The sequence below is a fragment of the Salvelinus alpinus genome, chromosome 8 (assembly GCF_045679555.1).
Source record: "Salvelinus alpinus chromosome 8, SLU_Salpinus.1, whole genome shotgun sequence".
Classification (NCBI taxonomy): Eukaryota; Metazoa; Chordata; class Actinopteri; order Salmoniformes; family Salmonidae; genus Salvelinus; species Salvelinus alpinus.
The window spans coordinates 56,324,169-56,343,991 of record NC_092093.1 but is presented as its reverse complement, the minus strand read 5'-3'; the positions used below and the strand labels follow the sequence as shown (position 1 = coordinate 56,343,991).

At 41.7% G+C, this 19,823-nt stretch overlaps 1 pseudogene; it reads right to left on the bottom strand.

The window, feature by feature from the left end:
* Positions 1-984: 984 nt before the first annotated feature.
* Positions 985-19,591, bottom strand: LOC139582312 (DDB1- and CUL4-associated factor 11-like; annotated as a pseudogene).
* Positions 19,592-19,823: the final 232 nt, after the last annotated feature.

The following is a 19,823-nucleotide window of genomic DNA, read 5'->3' as shown; positions in this document are numbered from 1 at the left end:
CACACCCCCAAACCCTTTACTGTGTCTTAAAGCCCAGAACACATCATTTAGATCTTTGATTGGAATTGTTTACATTGGACTACAACATTCACTGAGTGTACAAAACATCCTAATATTGGAGTTGCACCCCCTTTGCCCTCAGAACAGACTCAATTTATCAGGGAATGGACTCTACAAGGTGTGAAAAGCATTGCAAAGGGATGTTGGCCCATGTTGACTCCAATGCTTCCCACAGTTGGGTCAAGTTGGCTGGATGTCCTTTGGGTGGCGGACCATTCTTGATACACACAGGAAACTGTTGACCGTGGGAAAAACCCAGCATCATTGCAGTGCCAGGCACACCCAAACCAGTGTACCTGGCACCTACTACCATACCCTGTTCAAAAGGCACTTTGTCTTGCCCATTCACCCTCTGAATGGCACACATACACAATCCATGTCGCAATGGTCTCAAGGCTTTATTTTTTAAAATCCTTCTTTAACCGGTCTCATCCCCTTCATCTACACTGATTGAATTGGATTTAACAAGTGACATCAATAAGGGATCATAGCTTTCACCTAGATTCACCTGGTCAGTCTCATGGAAAGCACTGGTGTTCCTAATGTTTTGTACACCGTCTTCTTACCGCTGGACATTAATACCATTACAATATACCTTATACTGAATTATCATCCTGTGATTTATGAAATTGTTTTAGTCTACATATGCATTATTTAGGTGCTGCTTTTTACTCTAAGCAATAAAAACACTGTGGGCATGAGGCTTGTTGGGGGCTCTTGGAGCAAGTGCTAGTGAGCTTCAATAAGTTCTGTATAAACGGCTCCAGCCAAACTTCAGAGGCTTTCGTCTCCTTTATCCTATTCTTACTGTACACTGGGGTGCATCAGAAGAGACCACTCTCCTTAAATGTCATTGTTTTATAACACAAGATAGCGTGGCTCCGTCTACACTGTCGCTGGAGGGACTAGGTCTGTGTAGGAGTAACGGCCCCTGAAAGAAGACAATGCCTCAACTGTATCCCTTCTCTGCAGATTGGTGAATACAGGGGGTAATAAAGGCTTCTGCACCAAACACAGAGGTAAGAATTTACACTATATTTATTGTTATCCAGCATTGAAACGATGCAATTTCACAGTTCACTCCGCTTGTTCTCCTCCCTCTGTTGCTGTCCTGCCTCTCCCCGTAGTGAAGTCAGACTGACACCGTCAGGCTGTCCCACACTTATGACATCACTTCCTTTTCCTTGCTTGTTTCCACCCCCCCAGTACCTCTCCTCATCCAGCGAGTGGGTTTTTCCTGTGCTCCCAAACACGCACACTGCTCCGTCCCACTGAAGAGAGAAAGAGAGAGATGTCATTTGACAGGAAGGATGAGCGAACTTACAAGCACATTGGTTTAATAAGAATAGTATTCTAAATAGTCTATGGAGACTTTTCATATTTCATATACATTTTAAAAAATTAACTTCCTGAATTGAAATGGAATTGAGCACAGCTCCTCAGTAGAGTGGAGCAGAGATACAGAGACTTACAGAGCTGCTGATGATGTTGTTCTGGAAGGGATGCCAGCTGTCATCCCTCACACAGGCGTCATGGTCAGAGAGTCGGGTCACAACGCTGGCCGTCAACACGTCATAGACTGGGCACGCACACACACACAGTTAGCGCACATTACACTGCTCTTGACTCCACTCACGCATGCACCCCCTCCCCCCCCCCGAGCATAGCGAATCACCGATGACCTTCCCAGTGGAACAGCCAGTGTAGATGAACTTCTGTACGGTGGTGAACTCCGGGGAGAAGCGACAGCGTGTGCAGAACACCATGACCCCTGTAGGTCATCACTGAGGTGTCGCCTGCCAGCTTGTGTCTCTCCTGGGCTGGGAGGACAGAACGACAAACAGACAGCAGGCAAACGACAGGTCAGTCGACACAACCAGCTATTGGACAGGCAAGTACAGCTGAACAACAAATGGGAGGGGTAGTAGGAGACGAATGATTAAACATACTGTATACCTATGTCATCAATACTTAATATAGCAAATATGAGATTTTCTGAGAGCAATCTAGAGTAAATTACAGTCGGATTGGAGTGGCCTTTTCAACTAGTGTTTCTGGCCCACTTGCTAATCTTAAGGTGATCTAGACTAGGACACGGTACAGATGTACAACAACCTCATGGCATCCCCAGCACCATTCTGGACAACCTGCTGCCAATGGTAGTCCCAGTCCTGCTGGATGATGTTCAGCCGCGAGGCCACCAGGCCCTCCTTGGGGGAGAACTTCCTCATGTCCCACAGCTTGATGGACTGGTCCTTTGAGTTACTGATCAGATAACGTGCGTCGCCCTGCAAGGTGAAGAGAGGATGTTTATAATGAACCTGTATCTTCCTGACAGTGATTAGTGGAGTCAACAGGCACACAGAGGAGGTTTATACCTTAATGTGCACAATATCAGGATGGAGTGGTTAGAGTTTTAGACCCTGTCCAAATACTAAAAATGCATCCTTCCTCACTATCGAAGCCCTTGCTGATTGGTGAAACGGCACTGCGTAACTTTCACATGTCCAGTTATATCAGAACAGTGCATTTGTGTATAAACAGTAAATAGTCCCATGTATGTGTTTAGGGCTTTGATGTCGATGATTACATACACAGTAAGATAGAATGTATAGAATGTACAGTCGTGGCCAAAAGTTGAGAATGACACAAATATTCATTTCCAAAGTTTGCTGCTTCAGTGTCTTTAGATATTTGTCAGATGTTACTATGGAATACTGAAGTATAATTACAAGCATTTCATAAGTGTCAAAGGCTTTTATTGACAATTACATGAAGTTGATGCAAATAGTCAATTTTTGCAGTGTTGACCCTTCTTTTTCAAGACCTCTGCAATCCGCCCTGGCATGCTGTCAATTAACTTCTGGACCACATCCTGACTGATGGCAGCCCATTCTTGCAAAATCAATGCTTGGAGTTTGTCAGAATTTGTGGGTTTTTGTTTGTCCACCCACCTCTTGAGGATTGACCACAAATTCTCAATGGGATTAAGGTCTGGGGAGTTTCCTGGCCATGGACCTAAAATATCGATGTTTTGTTCCCCGAGCCACTTAGTTATCACTTTTGCCTTATGGCAAGGTGCTCCATCATGCTGGAAAAGGCATTGTTCGTCACCAAACTGTTCCTGGATGGTTGGGAGAAATTGCTCTCGGAGGATGTGTTGGTACCATTCTTTATTCATGGCTGTGTTCTTAGGAAAAATTGTGAGTGAGCCCACTCCCTTGGCTGAGAAGCAACCCCACACATGAATGGTCTCAGGATGCTTTACTGTTGGCACGACACAGGACTGATGGTAGCGCTTACCTTGTCTTCTCCGGACAAGCTTTTTTCCGGATGCCCCAAACAATCGGAAAGGGGATTGATCAGAGAAAATGACTTTACCCCAGTCCTCAGTAGTCCAATCCCTGTACCTTTTGCAGAATATCAGTCTGTCCCTGATGTTTTTCCTGGAGAGAAGTGGCTTCTTTGCTGCCCTTCTTGACCACAGGCCATCCTCCAAAAGTCTTTGCCTCACTGTGCGTGCAGATGCACTCACACCTGCCTGCTGCCATTCCTGAGCAAGCTCTGTACTGGTGGTGCCCCGATCCTGCAGCTGAATCAACTTTAGGAGACGGTCCTGGCGCTTGCTGGACTTTCTTGGGCGCCCTGAAGCCTTCTTCACAACAATTGAACCGCTCTCCTTGAAGTTCTTGATAATCCGATAAATGGTTGATTTAGGTGCAATCTTACTGGCAGCAATATCCTTGCCTGTGAAGCCCTTTTTGTGCAAAGAAATGATGACGGCACGTGTTTCCTTGCAGGTAACCATGGCTGACAGAGGAAGAACAATGATTCCAAGCACCACCCTCCTTTTGAAGCTTCCAGTCTTATTTGAACTCAATCAGCATGACAGAGTGATCTCCAGCCTTGTCCTCGGCAACACTCACACCTGTGTTCACGAGAGAGTCACTGACATGATGTCAGCTGGTCCTTTTGTGTCAGGGCTGAAATGCAGTGGAAATGGTTTTGGAGGATTCAGTTAATTTGCATGGCAAAGAGGGACTTTGCAATTAATTGCAATTCATTGGATCATTCTCCATAACATTCTGGAGTATATGCAAATTGCCATCATACAAACTGAGGCAGCAGACTTTGAAAATTAATATTTGTGTCATTCTCAAAACTGTTGGCTACGATTGTAAGAGGGTGATTGCACATGCTGGACGCATACACACAGTAGTGGTTCTCCTCTATTACCTTGTTGTGGATGAAGGTGATGCCGTCTCTGTGTCCAGACAGCTGGCCCATGGGCTGGGGTCTGTCCTCCCGCAGCGTCCGTCTGTCCCACACCTTGCAGAGCACGTCGTCACTGCCTGAGAACAGCAGCTGGGACGAGCTGTCGGCAAACGCCACTGTGTTCACATCGTCGCCGTGAGCTTTGATCTGAGGAGACAGAAGGGGCGGGGGGGAGGGAGGAGAGAGAGACAGATGGCAGAGGCCAACAACACAGTGATGTGGGTCATGACAAAGGGTCCCAAGAGAAGAGGGTTGCTCTGTATCGTCAGCTAAAACCAGAGGCGATGGTGTGAAGCTTACAGTGGGGAGACAGAGGGTGACCAGGTTGTGACTGAATATTTGCAATGCCAATGTCCATAGGCGGGCAGACACACACACCTTAAGAGTTCTCTTATTCTGTTCCCGATCGATGACATAGAAGCAGCCATCGTTTGCTCTGTGAAGAAGAAAAAAACAGTGCTAGGCTATAAAACGCAACAAACTATTTTTATTTTCAAATGTCTCGGAAAATGTAAAATTGGGATGAATAAAATTGGGTGCACTCACTCTCCAATGACCTCTTTCCCATCTGTGGAGGCAGTCAGAGAGAAGACACAGAACCTATTCTTATCTGGGCTAAGAAGGAAGAACAGAACATTAACCAGCCTCAGCCAGAGAGAAGACAGACGGGTCGACCCCATGTGGTGAGAGTAGGCCACAGGTTAGATAACTGGCACTGTGGTGACAACATCTCCCTCAACATCAGACAGACCAAGGAGCTGATTGTGGACTATAGGAAACAGGGGGGGGGGGGTCAAAGCAGCAGAGGGTCAAGGGCTTCAAGTTCCTTGTTGTCCACATCACTAAGGACTTAACATTGTCCTCTCACACCAGCAATTGTGAAGAACACACGTCACATGGCAACACCTCTTCTCAGGAGGCTGAAATTATTTGGCATGGCCCCTCAGATCCTTAGGAACTTTTACAGCTGCACCATTGAGAGAATCCTGACTGGTTGTATCACAGTCTGGTATGGCAACTGCACCGCCCGTGACCGGAAGGCCCTACAGAGGGTGGTGCGGACGGCCCAGCCATCCAGGACATACATGCCAGGCGGTGACTGAGAAAGGTCTGAAAAATTGCCAGCCTCCAGCCACCCGAGACATGGACAGTTCTCCATGCTGCCGTCGGGGCGGCAGGGTAGCCTAGTGGTTAGAGCGTTGGGCTAGTAACCGAAAGGTTGCAAGTTCAAATCCCCGAGCTGACAAGGTACAAATCTGTTGTTCTGCCCCTGAACAAGGCAGTTAACCCACTGTTCCTAGGCCGTCATTGAAAATAAGAATTTGTTCTTAACTGACTTGCCTAGTTTGTAAGTCGCTCTGGATAAGAGCGTCTGCTAAATGACTTAAATGTAAATGTAAATGTAGTTAAATAAAGGTGAAAAAAACCTCCTATACAGCTTCTATCCCCTGGCCATAAGACCGTTAAAATGGCTAACTACTGCTCTCCCACAGACTATACGGTCATCCAGACAACCTACACTGCTGCTAAAATGATTAGATGTGTTACTCCATTACGCTGTTGTCCATTGATTGCAATTACCATTTATCATGCTACTGGTCACTATGACTTCTGTTTACATGTAACAGTGCCTTCAGAAAGTATTGATGCACTTTATTCCACATTGTTTACAGCCTGAATTCAAAATGTATTAAATACACACAATACCCCGATTACAGCCGCGAGTCTGATTAATGCCGTGTTCAAGACAATTGGTAATTTGGAAATCTCCGACTTCCGAGCATTCAAAACAACTGGGTACTCGGATAAAAACAAGATCCGACTGGGGGAATAAAATAAAATTGAACGGTCATCCAACTCGGAATCTCAGGTCTCTTTCTAGATCTCCGACTGAAGATCACTGAAGTCATGATTTGACCACCTATTTTGCTGAGTTCCCAGTTGTTTTGACGTGGCATAAGTCTAAGAACTTTGCACACCTGGATTGTACAAAATGTGCACATTATTATTTTATAAATTCTTCACACTGTCAAGTTGGTTGTTGATCATTGCTAGACAGCCATTGCTAGTCTTGCCATAGATTTTTTTCACTCTGTCATTTAGGTTAGTCTTGTGCAGTAACTACAATACTGTTGAGCCATGCTCAGTTCTCCTAATCACAGCCATTAAATTCTGTACCCATTTTAAAAAGTCACCATTGGCTTCATGGTGAAACCCCTGAGTGGTTTCCTTCCTCTCCGGCAACTGATTTACGAAGGACACCTGTATCTGTGTAGTGACTGGGTGTATTGATACACCTTCCAAAGTGTTATTAATAACTTCACCGTGATCAAAGGGATATTCAATATTTGCTTTATTTTATTTTTTAAATGCCCAACTACCAATAGGTGCCCATCTTTGAGGCATTGGAAAACCTCCCTGATCTTTGTGGTTGAAATTCACTGCTCGACTGAGGGACCTTTACAGATAATTGTATGTGTGGGGTACAGAGACAATAGCCCACTATTATTGCACACAGTAAGTCCATGCACCTTATTCAGCACATTTTTACTCCTGAACTTATTTAGGCTTAGCATAATAAAAAGGGATTGAATACTTACTGACTCAAGACATTATGGGGTATTGTGTGTAGTCCAATAACCAGGTTTCCAGCCAACCTTTTTACACGCGTAAAGTACATGTCTGATAAATATAGAGTCATGACAAGCCTGATGGAAACAGAAAATGTTAATGTAAACTTTCTAAATGTAGACAAAACAAGCCAGACAAAGTGGGATCTTTTGATGTCGGTTAAATTAATTATGCGAGAAATTCGTGGAAAGACTTATGCGCAAATATATATATATAATAACCATCATATAGAAGTAAACTTGTCACACGATGACATGTGTGGTCGTCCCACTACGACTCAGCGAAACCATGCAGTTTTAGGCTACAGGTTAAATACATTCTGATGAACTTCACAGGGGTGGTGAAAGTGCACGGTGATGAGCCTGATGCTCCTTTCCAATAAATATTGAGGGTCTTATTCTGGTGACATGATGATCGATGCTTGACAAATCTAAAATATTCTTGCTCTTATCCATAATAAATCTCATCACGTAGACTAGCCTACCCACACTGTAGCCGAGACCAAAGTAGGCACATTTGCTATTGCGACCGTTCGTGACAACACTAAAATCGGTAGAGTTAAAAATGCAATGGAAACACATTGCACATTTCATTTTTAGTCGTTACATGAAAACGTAAGTGGAAAAAGTACATTGTGTGCATCATCACGTACTGGTTTTTATCAGCAACAAGTCAGTTTGGTGGAACTATGTATACGAATATTTGCATGAAAACTGGATGGAAACTTGAGCTATGTACACAAAATCTCAATATAATCCGTTTTAAATTCAGGCTGTAACAACAAAATGTGGAGAAAGTCAAGCGGCGTGAACACTTTATGAAGGCACTGTATTTTACCATAAGTATTTATGTATTCCTGCTACAAGTCACTTTTCAGCTCCGTTTTACATGTATATACTGCTCAGAAACAACCTTTAACCCTCATCATAGTTCTTGTGTGGTTTTTATTCTTACATCAATGTTTTATTCTATTTCCTATTACTGCATTGTTGGGAAAGAGCTCTCAAGGTAAGAATTTCACTGTACCGTTTTACACCTGCTGTATCCTGTGCGCATGGCAAATAAACTTTGAAAACTTGAACCTCCTCTCGTCTGGGTTACGAGGGAAGAACAGAACATTAACCAGCCTACACTGAGAGACAAGTCCAACTACGGAACATCTACAACCCATGGAAAGAATAGGCCTGCGCTTAAAGCTGTAATACAGGTAATGAGTGGAGTACAGGATGGCTTCTTAAAAAAATAAAACTAACAGGTCTGTGAGAGACGGAATTCTTACTGGTTGGTAGGTGATCAAATACTTATGTCATGCAATAAAATGCAAATGAATTACTTAAAAATCATACAATGTGATTTTCTGGATTTTTGTTTTAGATTCCGTCTCTCACAGTTGAAGTGTACCTATGATAAATTACAGACCTCTACATGCTTTGGAAGTAGGAAAACCTGCAAAATCGGCAGTGGATCAAATACTTGTTATCCCCACTGTATGTTACTTTTTGAACAACCGGACCAAATTCACACAGAAAAGTGGGTTATAAAAGCAAGTCTAAGAAGCAGTAGATCTGTTCTATGTGCATTATTTCAATGCTTCCCTTAAGTTTCGTTTTGTCTTTTGTACACCAGCTTCAAAACAGCTGAAAATACAATGTTTTAGTTCCAAAAATATTTTTCACAGCGTTGAAGATGGTACAATGATTCTGTACACTACACTTGCTTGTTTTGTCAAACTGAAATTAGTTAGCCTATCAGAATTTTAGCAACCGAGAAATGGTGGATCGATATCTGCATAGTGCACCTTTAAAAGTTTGAATCCTAACTTGAGGGAAAATCTGTGTAAGTCTCACTTTGACATCAATTCCTAAGTAAAAGTTTGAGAGACACACACTTTTAGTTTGCCTAAAAAGCAGTAATTAAATGGGAAATCACATGAACTGAAGTACTCAGCTATCCATGTAATTGATGTTCTGGACGATGAATTGATCTAATTTAAAACGTTTCCTGTTGCTCCATCAGTGGCAAACAAAACCAGTAATAGATGGCTGAGATGACTAGCTCTAATGTCATGCATCCTTGTGAATCAAGAGGATTGCAGGTAGAATGGTTCATTTCCTCATTGGTTAAGCTATAAGTACTATGAGGAGAAACACCAACTTGAGGTTCAGGTCGGTGTGAGTTTCACTGTCACCATCTACACTGCAGACATAAACTAGAGGGATACAAGAGGACACACGTCAGTACAAACTACACAATGAAACATCCTAACAAGAAGCCCAAGAGAGATTCTGAGCCTATATTCTGGTGAATATTGTGATGGAAATCTAGTGATTTTGAAATCACTCGTTTCAAAATTAGCAAGAGTTTAGCTTTTAATTTATTTATCAAAGCTCCTCTGATTGACTGGTTAAAGTAAATGTCCAGTGAAAAGCTCATATTCTGTTAACTCATAACCAAATAATGTTATTGACGCATCCTATATTCGTATGTGGCCAAAGCATTAATTGGAGATTTAAAAAAAATAAAGAATACCCCACCACAAATTTTTCTTTTAAAACAGACCGGTTCAAAAATTTTATTTTTCTTGCATAAATATTTGTGACCAGTATACGCTCACACCACTCAAATACAGAAAAGCTGCTTTTTAACATACTTAAAATAGTTTTACAACAAAAATGCTATTTAACTCATAAAGGAATTATAGGCCATATTTCATAGAAATGTTGAAACACTGGTCCATTACTTTAAAGCTCTGTCATCCCACCTCCATATCTTCAAATTAAGCTAGAATCCTACACATTAGTTCATCTGTGCTAAAGTCAAGCTGGCTTTTTTTTTTTAAATAGCAGTGTGTGTAGTGAGACCAGCTGGAATAGAGCATCTTGTGGGATTCAGGGGTGACTGCTTCAGGTTAAAGCGCCCCCTACTGGTGTCATACAGACAGAAGGTCTGGTCTAAGAAAGACAGGGAAGGGATGCATGTGTTAGGAACCAGAAGTCACTACCGATACATAATTTTTTTAAAGTGACATTGTTTTAATATGTATTTGGCCATGTAAACACAGCGATGTCGTTAAGAACTAAAAGGAATTTCAATAGTTTTGCCATTCCACTGTAATGGTTGTGTTCTTTCCTTCTTCCACTCTCACGGAGCTCTGTCAGCATGTGGGTTAGAGTGCTCACTGAGTCTCAGAATTCCATTGCGCGCTGTTGCTCTTCACTTAGACATTAATGATGGATTAGAGTTTGGAGATGTTGTTGAGTCTGACGAATATCAAGTATGTCACCTTGAAGTTGTAGGACCACAACCTCTGGTGATAAACCAGACGATGGAGGAAGGTTGAGTATCAGAGGGAGGGCTAGCTCAGTACGTCCACACAGGTCCAGGTCAATAAGAGTAACTGGTTAGACCACCTGTGGTCCAGACCGAGCATGCAGATACCCAGGGCTCTGGCCCAAATCAGATCCATTCACATTATGATTTGTATGGTCAGCCCCATTGCCAGAATGGCCCTGTGTAATTCCCATTGACAGGTATGATATGGATGAGCACATTTTCTTGGGGTGAATCCATTGTTTTAATTCCACACAAGAGATTTGCTTTGGTTATTTCTCAATGTTGGAGGTCCCATCTGGGGTGCCATTTTCTATGTACTGGTTTTGACTTGAGGTTATTGTTTGTAGGGGTGCCAGGTAGATTGTGCCTAACAGAAAATATTGATTTCTCTTTTTGGTTTGGAAGGGAATGAGTCCGTCAAGTCTACACCAATACAAAGGACTCGTGTTTAAAAATAAATAAATCAGTATGAAAATAACCTTTCATAAACCCTTAAAACATTTGAAATAACTTATTTTGCGTTGGTTATATTACCCAAATAAATGATCACACACACAAATAAAAAATAAAAAAATGAGTTTCTGGTTCCTCAAGGAAAGGTCCCGTACCTCGGTCCTGAAAGAGTCCAGCCCGTCAAAGGAGTTCAGTGAACCCAAGTGACCTTGTCCTTTCATAAAGTGATGTGTAATCCCACTCTCATTAAGCCAATCAGATTGCAATCAACTCTTTTACTATAGTGTCACATCTCTGTAGTCTTCACTACAACCGAACACATCAATCACGGTATACATCACAACAAATTAAATATCGTATGCAAAAAGTTGTAGTAAGTCAGACAATCCTCCAACAGATCTCCAGCGGGGGAAAGGCCATGAAGAAACAGCAGAGACCAACATAGATCAGTAGTCCAACAATAGACATAAGTAGATCCAATAGTGGTTGATCCTGAGACACGGCTAAAGTACACACTTTTTACTACAAACAAAAACTGGGTCTCGACGAGCTTCCAAACTGAGGGGAGACCACTTCCTCTCTCACACCACTGTCACAACCCACGTCCTTACCTTGGCCAGCTGAGGGGAACATGTTGCCATCGTTACTGTACACACCACAGAATGCTTTCTGCTGGTATGTGTCCTTGTGTGCCACGTGATTGGGCAGAAAACTGAGGAGAAATGCAAACGGAACATTAACACATTTCTATGACAACAGGCTCCTCCTCACCTGTCAATATTCAGGTCAATGATCTGATCGATAAGGCTTTATTCACGTAAACAAGTTGAAACTATTAAATTGAACGATTTATAAAACATCAGCTTTCACTTGTTTTAGCAATGACTTCCCGGCAACTTTGAGAGAAAAACACTATATCAGAGTTGTCTAGAGATGGCTATGCATGTTCATGGCATGAGGCTAGTAGCATAGCATCTCCAAAAATGTTTATAACTAACCCATTGTTCTATCCGCGGCATCTCAATTCCATTTCAATTTAAGGGTTTTATTGGCATAGGAAACATATGTTAACATTGCCAATGCAAGTGAATTAGATAATAAACAAAAGTGAAATAAACAATCAAAATTAACAGTAAACATTACAGTCACAGAAGTTCCAAAAGAATAAATACATTTTAAATGTCATATTATGTATATAGTATTGTAACAATGTGCGATCACCATTGAATACAGGGGGTTGATGTCAAGAACCCTCATCGAATATTCAAACAAGATTACAATAATGAGATGTATCCACCAATCCACAGAAAGGATAGGCGGGAGCTAGAGATCCCGCCATGCCGTTTTGACGACAACGACTCCATTTGTGAGCGAACTCGGAGAGACGTATCTTGTTAGTATATACCACAGAAAGATGACAACATCTTTGTCCATACTTAAACCTCAGTGGCCTGTGCACTTTTGCTGTCACATGACCCACTAAAATTGTGCCAGTGCATGTTGAAACGTGGATGTGTAGACCTTATAAAATTCAAGTCATGTCTATAAAACTCTATATATGGATAGCATTCTCGACAGGAAAACCCTGAAACGAGGACATCCATAAAACCGCAAGGATAGCAACAAATTACAAGGATTTTATTTAAAATTGTATTATGATCCCCATTAGTAGACACCAATGGCGACAGCTAGTTACTGGGTCCTGACACATAACGGCAGTGGCGATGCGTCATTCAGGCAGAGCACCACATGCTTTTTTTTTGTTGTTGCCCGTTTTGCATGTTAATTCAGTGCTTTCTGTGGTGGTGGGGCAGCCAGTGGAAAATACGGAGCGTAGGGGTTGGTAATGTTCTCTAGTTGCGCCGTGATTGGCTCAGTGTTCTGTCTCTCAAAGGGACACTACTTCACCATAAAAACTACGGGTAGAGCTAAACAATTCAAGCCCCTTGGGTGCTGCCATATACTTACATTAGAAGTGCCCATCCGAGAAGGCTCAAGGTCATTGGCCACAGATAAAATTAAGTCAAATCACATTATATCTATCGTAGTTTTGATTGGACTGATCATGTCAACATCACACTTTCAAAATCTTAGCTAGCAAGTTAGACAAGCAGTCATCATCATGCATCAAGTTGGCAATCTACTGGCAAATTATTTTCAATCCTTGTCATATGGCTCCCGAGTGGTGCAGCGGTCTAAGGCACTGTATCTCAGTGCTAGACGTATCACTACAGACACCCTGGTTCGAATCCAGCTGTATCATAACCGGCCGTGACTGGGAGTCCCATAGGGCGCCGCACAATTGGCCCAGCGTTTTCCGGGTTTGGCCGGTGTAGGCCGTCATTGTAAATAAGAATTTGTTCTTAACTGACTTGCCTAGTTAAATAAAGGATAAATATGAAGATAATTTATTGATAAAACGTGTCGGTGCTCATCGGCCATTGAACATAAACATTATACAACAAGTTGGAAATTGCAAATTCAACAATTAGCCGTGACCAGGAGACTCCTGAGGCGGCGCATAATTGGCCCAGCGTCGTCTGGGTTAGGGGAGGGTTTGGCAGGCCGGGATGTCCTTGTCTCATCGTGCTCTGGCGACTCCTTGAGGCAGGCCAAGCGCCTGCAAACTGACTTCAGTTGTCAGTCCGACAGTGTTTCCTTCAACACATTGGTGCGGCTGGCTTCTGGGTTAAGCTAGCAGTGTGTCAAGAAGCAGTGCGGCTTGGCTCTTGACCTTCGCCGAGTCCGTAGGGGAGTTGCAACGATGAGACAAGATCGGAACTACCAATTGAATATCACGATGAAGGGGGTAAACAATGGGCAAGAAAAGTTGTAATACAATGGCCATGCCGTCAATCCAGCATGACTTCTGCCGCTTTCAAAACAACTGAAAACTCGGAACTGGGAAATCTCAGACTTCAATGAGTTCAAGACAACTAGGAACTCAGAAAAAACTAGCTCCGACTGGGAAAATACAGAAAATAATTTTAAGCGGTCATCCAACTCGGAATTGTAAATCAGGATTTCGGGGCTCTTTCTAGAGCCCACAAGAAGTAACGCGCCACTTTCCTGTTCAAGTGAGAACAACACAACAAAGAGAGTCCAAAAATGTATTGTGTGCTGCTGCATAAATTATGTAATATGCCAGGGAGATATGTATACTGTAGCTAAGAAAGTAATACTAAGTGTATGTTGTGTAGTAAGCTGTTAGTAGCCCATGTGCCTCACCCTAGTAATTTCAATAGTTTAGTGTTGTGTTGTGTAGTGGCTTAGCTGGCATGCATCCCCCAACATTTTTTGTTTGTTTGCCAGACCAAGATTTACATGCTAAAATCGCCACTGCATAACGGAAAAGACCAAATACTTTACAATTTACATGTAGTGTGCGTGTGTGTGTATGCATCTATGAGTTACACATACACGTCAGTACATACACAACAAGTAGGTCACATGGGGGAGAGGCGTTGTGTCATGAGGTGTTGCTTTATTTGTTTTTTTGACACAAGGTTTGCTGTTCACTTGTGCTATATCAGATGGAAGGGAGTTCCATGCAATCATGGCTCTGTATAATACTGTACGTTTCCTTGAATTTGTTCTGGACCTGCGGTCTGTGAAAAGACCCCTGATGGGGTAAGTGTGTGTGTCAGTGCTGTATGTAAGTTGACTATGCAAGCAATTTGGAATTTCAAACACATTCATGTTTCTTATAAAAACAAGAATTGATGCAGTCAGTCTTTCCTCAACTCTTAGCCAAGAGAGACTGGCATGCATAGTTGATATTAGCCCTCTGATTACAATGAAGAGCATTTTCTGGTCCAGCTGCAGCTTACCTAGTTCCTTCTTTGCAGCATTTGACCATATGACTGGACAATAATCAAGATAAGACCAAACTAGCGCCTGCGGGACTTGCTTTGTGGATGACATTCAAATCAAAATGTATTGGTCACATACACGTGTTTATTGCAGGTGTAACGAAATGCTTGTGCTTCTAGCTCCGACAGTGCAGTAATATCTAACAAGTGATGTCTAACAGTTTCACAACATATAGCCAAAATACACGAAAATCGAAGCAAGGAATGAATTAAGAATATATATACATATATGCCAGAGCGGCATTGGACTAAGATACCGTAGAATAGTATAGAGTACAGTTTACACATATGAGGTGAGTAATGCAAGATACGGAGACATTATTAAAGTGGCTCATGTTTCATGTCCTTAAAGTGGCCAGTGATTCCTAATCTATGTCTGTAGGCAGCACCCTCTGATGTGCTGGAGATGGCTGTTTAACAGTCAGTGGTGTAGTATAGAATACAATACAGTCTATACGTATGAAATGGGTGATGCAATATGTAAACACAATTAACAGTGACTAAGATACTGTAGAATAGTGTGGAGTGCGGTTTATAAATATGAGATGAGTAATACTAGACACATTAACATTATTATTAAGTGGCCAGTGATTCCTAATTTACAGTTGAAGTCGGAAGTTTACATACACCTTAGCCAAATACATTTAAGCTCAGTTTTTCACAATTCCTGACATTTAATCTGAGTAAAATTTCCCTGTTTTAGGTCAGTTAGGATCACCACTTTATTTTAAGAATGTGAAATGTCAGAATAATAGCAGAGAGAATTATTTCTTTCAGCTTTTATTTCTTTCTGTCACAGTTCCATAAGTGGTGATTGAAGGAGTCAGGCGCAGAGAGCAGGGTAGTTCAGAAGGACGTGGATTTAATATTCCAAAAATAACAGCGAGACGGTTACGCCACACACACAAGGGCGCGTCAAGTCCCAGTCCAAAACAAACAGGACTAAATCTAATCGGAACAGACACCACAAACAGAAAAACAAGCCCGCACAAAAGTCGGCGGGCCAACTGGGTTTAAATAGCCCACAATAAACCTAAACACAAAACAGGTGCAACAAATCAGACAAAACTAAATGAAACAGAAAAGGGGATCGGTGGCAGCTAGTAAGCCGGAGACGCCGAGCGCCGAGCGCCGCCCGAACGGGAAGAGGCACCATCTTCGGCGGGATTCGTGACACTTTCTTCACATTCAATGTGGGTCAGAAGTTTACATACACTCAATTTGTATTTGGTAGCATTGCCTTTCAATTGTTTAACTTGGGTCAAACGTTGCGGGTAGCCTTCCACAAGCTTCCCACAATAAGTTGGGTGAATTTTGGCCCATTCCTCCTGACAGAGCTGGTGTAACTGAGTCAGGTTTGTAGGCCTCCTTGCTCGCACACGCTTTTTTAGTTCTGCCCACAAATTTTCTGTAGGATTGAGGTCAGGGCTTTGTGATTGCCACTCCAATACCTTGACTTTGTTGTCCTTAAGCCATTTTGCCACAACTTTGGAAGTATGCTTGGGGTCATTGTCCATTTGGAAGACCCATTTGTGATCAAGCTTTAACTTCCTGACTGATGTCTTGAGATGTTGCTTCAATATATCCACATTATTTTCCTACCTCATGATGCCATCTATTTTCTGAAGTGCACCAGTCCCTCCTGCAGCAAAGCACCTCCACAACATGATGCTGCCACCCCCGTGCTTCAGGGTTGGGATGGTGTTCTTCGGCTTGCAAGCTTCCCCCTTTTTCCTCCAAACATGAAGATGGTCATTATGGCCAAACAATTCTATTTTTGTTTCATCAGACCAGAGGACATTTCTCCAAAAACTACGATCTTTGTCCCCATGTGCAGTTGCAAACCGTAGTCTGGCTTTTTTATGGCAGTTTTGGAGCGTTGGCTTCTTCCTTGCTGAGCGGCCTTTCAGGTTATGTCGATATAGGACTCGTTTTACTGTGGATATAGATACTTTTGTACCTGTTTCCTCCATCATCTTCACAAGGTCCTTTGCTGTTGTTCTGGGATTGATTTTCACATTTCGCACCATAGTACGTTAATCTCTAGCAGACAGAACGCGTCTCCTTCCTGAGCGGTATGACGGCTGCGTGGTCCCATGGTGTTTATACTTGCGTACTATTATTTGTACAGATGAATGTGGTAACTTCAGGCGTTTAGAAATTGCTCCCAAGGATGAACCCGACTTGTGGAGGTCTACAATATTTTTTATGAGGTCTTGGCTGATTAACAATAGTTATTCCCGGGCTGTATGTAATGACACAAAACAATTCCTGAGCTAATAACGTAAAAAATAGTACATAAACAAGCAAAATATTGCAGAGTTGCTTAAGAGCTAGTCGCGATGCTGCCATCTCCGTCGGCGCTATCATGTCTGATAAAGTGTAGCAACTGAGTGTAGTACTCCAGCTCAAATCAAACCAAATGTATTTATAAAGCCCTTCTTACATCAGCTGATATCTCAAAGTGCTGTACAGACACCCAGCCTAAAACCCCAAACAGCAAGCAATGCAGGTGTAGAAGCACGGTGGCTAGGAAAAACTCCCTAGAAAGGCCAGAACCTAGGAAGAAACCTAGAGAGGAACCAGGCTATAAGGGGTGGCCAGTCCTCTTCTGGCTCTGCCGGGTGGAGATTGTAACAGAACATCACCAAGATGTTCAAATGTTCATAGATGACCAGCAGGGTCAAATAATAATAATCACAGTGGTTGTCGAGGGTGGCTAACTTAGTTCATCCCCCAAGCTAGCCTATTGTGACAGTGCCTAGCATTGATTTCTTACAAACCATGTGCAAATAACCAAGGAATACAAAAACCGTGACTATTCACAATTCCAAATAGGTACCTATATAACAAGATAATTATTTTTGATCTAAAATGTGATTTCTGACATGATCTGGATTTCAATTTACTCCTGAAAGTAGTTAAAGTAGAATGCACAAGGTGCAATTTCAAAATTGGATAATACATCATCAATTTTCCTCTTGTCATGTCAGTCATTGCAGACTGAGTTATATATAACTTGTCATCAATGTCCAAATCAACTAGGCCATGTCAACTAACATTTTTTAGCTAATTTATTTTGCCCATTGATTTTGTTGTATTGTTTGAGTCACTCAAATATCACATGAACACACACAAGACATGACAATGCTGGAAGTGGGGCCTGAGTGAAAAAGTTTGTTACCCATTTTATAGGGTAACATTTGGATTTCTAAATATCAAATGGTTGCTATAAACTTGCCTTAAAATCTCTTTAAAAAATGTATTTAAAAATGATGATTGCGCAGGATCTTTTTTTTTTGTATCTTGTATTTCATTTGTAAGGTAATTATACTAACTCAATGTTATTTGTTTTGGTTTTTTAAAGGTTGGACCAAGACCAAACACACCTAGTGTGGTGATAGACACATTCCCATTCCCAATCATCCAACATCCCCAGCCAGAGTGGATCCAAAACTTGCTGAACGGCAGATGGAAGTATCATTCAGTGACACTGGAAGTGATTGCTCTGATTTGACTGACTCCACATATGGACAGGTTGGTAGTTCGTTATTCTTTAGAAGTGGTTGAATTACCATGTACTAGGCCAATGACACCCAGACGCCTCTTTCTTTCCCCCAACGCAGTTAAGCTAAAACCACGCCCCCGGCGTTCTATTATGCTCCCATTGGCTAGCTAGCGTTGTCTCACTCACAGGCGATCAGCGCAGAGACAGTGACCTTTCAAGGTAAGGATGGAAAATGTAATTTAACAATTAGCTGCCTACCTTAATAATGCAGGCCTATTATTATCATGTTTGGTAACATTTGCCCATGTATTTATTTTCAGAGTTTCAATTAGTTCTAAGTTAACATAGGTCGGTATTTGAAGTTGTTATTATCATTAGTAGTCTACTATCAGGTAAAAGCAAATGCTTATTATTCATAATTTCTAAATATTTATTAGCTAATCATTCAGTCGAATACGCTATTTTACAGCCATTGAATCTGTCTTTGAGCGTAAAGGGATGTTAATGGCTAGCTCGGTCCACGACATTATGTTATTACATTTTTCAATCTTTAAATACAAGGGAAAATGTTATTAATCAGTGACTGAAATTTCGCGCTACGTGATATTCACTTCCGGACTTGGAGAGCGCTCAAAGCGTTGTAGAACGCCTCTCTGAATAACGGGGCGTGGTTTTGGCTTAACTGCGGTGGGAATAAGAAAGGCGCCACCTAGACAGCACAGCAGGACATACCTGGAAACCAATCATAATAACTTTTCATTACATGCTTGTAATAACAAAATTAGACCATCATTTTTAGTGTTAACCATTTTAATTAGACAAAGTTAAGGACCTGACAAACTAAAACAAAGTATTATAATGTGCAGTATTTTCTCTGACATTAGTCAGCAACTATTTGTTACAATGTACAGCTAGCTGTATGTGCATTTAGTAATTTTACATGGTGCTCTGGGCGGTATCTTTGCAGGTAGACAACTATTTTTCCTTGAACCCTCTGATCGTCAAACAGAACTAAAGGTGAGGGGAAAAAATAAATAAAATATTTATAACATAAATACACAATTATCGGACATTAAAGCACGGAATATAGTGGTACGGATATGGTAACAAGTTATTACCGATCAACAATCACGCAAAATAGGTTGGAGTTTGAGTTTTCCTAAATCCCTGACAGCTGCAAGTATTTTAGAAAGGCGCAGTGTGGGCACCTAGGTGATTACTGCATTCCCGGGCATCATAGCCCGTCATAATAACGCAGAAAAGGTACATTACAGAGATTGGAAAACAACTGTAGCAGTTTTTAAACATATACAATATACTCTTTCTATTTTTGTTATAACCTTAATCCCCCGTGACTAATGCAACTATTGTGACGCACCACTATGCAATAAAATGTACAGTAATATGAAAGTGTGTGGTGAAATAAGAAGTGACTTAAACGTTTGTTTGTGTACCGCATGATATAATAGAAGCAGTAGAAGAAGTGACCTAATTAGATAGGGGTCGATCATATTAGGCCCAAGTGAAAAGTGCCAATCTCATTGAATAGCCTACAATTGCTGGACTCAGAAACAAAACAGTAACCAAATAGCTTTAATCGAATACAAAAATTCTATACTATAATTCGAAATAAATGTAACGTTTTATCTAGATAAATGTCCTATACAGTAGTTTAAAGTTTCAATCTGTAA